The sequence below is a fragment of the Geospiza fortis genome, unplaced genomic scaffold (assembly GCF_000277835.1).
Source record: "Geospiza fortis unplaced genomic scaffold, GeoFor_1.0 scaffold450, whole genome shotgun sequence".
NCBI lineage: Eukaryota > Metazoa > Chordata > Aves > Passeriformes > Thraupidae > Geospiza > Geospiza fortis.
Window position 1 is genome coordinate 1,188,917 of NW_005054416.1, and position 1,367 is coordinate 1,190,283.

Below are 1,367 nucleotides of genomic sequence, written 5' to 3' on the forward strand. Positions count from 1 at the left end.
GGAGGGGAAACGAGGGGGGCGACACCGGGGATGGACCGGGGGACGCACCGGGGAGCGGGGAGGGGACACCGGGGATGCACCGGGAGATGCTGTGGGGAATTGGGCGGCGACGCGGGGGATGGACTGGGAGGAGAGCTGGGGAGAACGGGGGGATGGAGCCAGGAATGCACCGTAGGATATGTTGGGGATGCTCTGGAAAACCGGAGGTGGGGGACAGGGGATGTACCAGGGGGAGCAGCGGGGACTCTGGGGGATCTGGGAGCACCAGGGATGTGCCCGGGATTGCTCTGGGGCCATTGGGAACGGGACAAAGGGGTGCAGCAGGGGACACTGCGGTGACACAGAGCTGCACCAGAGGAACTGCTGACACTTAGGAAGGATGGGATGGCGCCCAGCAGGACCTGGATGAAGGTGGGTTGTCCAGGTTGTCCTGTCCAGGGACAAGGTTCCCGTGGGAACTTGTGAGGGTAAACAAGGCCAAGGACAGGGCTGGCACGTGGGTCAGGACAACTCCCGAGATAAGTGCAGGATGCAGGTGATGGGATGGAGAGCAGCCCAGATGAGAGGAATCTGGGGGGATGAGAGGTTGGATATGACCTGACAAGGTGTGCTGGCAGCCCTGGAAAGCCACCCATGTCCTGGGCTGTGTCGCTGGCAGCATGGGCAACAGGTGAGGGGGGATTGTCCTCCTCTGTCCCACTCAAGTGAAACCCCGCATGGAGCACTGTGTCCAGCCCTGGGGTCCTTGTCACAGGAAGGACAGGGAGCTGCTGGAGCATGTCCAGAGGAGGCCACAGAAATCCTCCAAGGGCTAAGAACAGGCTGGGAGAGCTGAGAGTGCTCGGCATGGAGAAGAGAAGGCTCCAGTGAGAGTTAGAGCCCTTTCCAGTTCCTACAGGGGCTCCAAGAGAGGTGGAAAGGGACTTGGGATGAGGCCATGGAATGACAGGACAAGGGGGAATGTCTTCAAAGTGGAAAAGGGGAGGTGTCGATTGGATATTAGGAAGAAATTCTTTAAAGTGAGGGTGCTGAGGCACTGGAGTGGATTTCCCAGAGAAGCTGTGGCAGCCCCATCCTTGGAAGTGTCCAAGGCCAGGCTGGACAAGGCTTGGAGCAACCTGGTCTGGTGGAAGGTGTCTCTACTCACGGCATAGGGTGGCACTGGATGGGTTTTAAGGTTCTTATCAACCCAACCCGTGGGTTCTATGATGATGCAATAAATGACGTCACATCACGATGACGCAGCGGCCCCGGGATGGCTCCTCTGCGCACGCGCGTAAGGGTTGGGCGTGCCCAAGAACGAAGGGGTGTGGCCAGCCCCGGGAGGGGCATGACCGTGTGTGGTGGGCGTGGCCAGGAGCGCGGCC

General features: G+C 60.4%; 1 protein-coding gene across 1 annotated transcript in view; it reads left to right on the plus strand.

Annotated features, from left to right (window-relative positions):
• The window catches only part of LOC102043195 (protein farnesyltransferase subunit beta), a 12,771-nt gene that overhangs the window by 6,647 nt on the left and 4,757 nt on the right, over positions 1–1,367 (plus strand).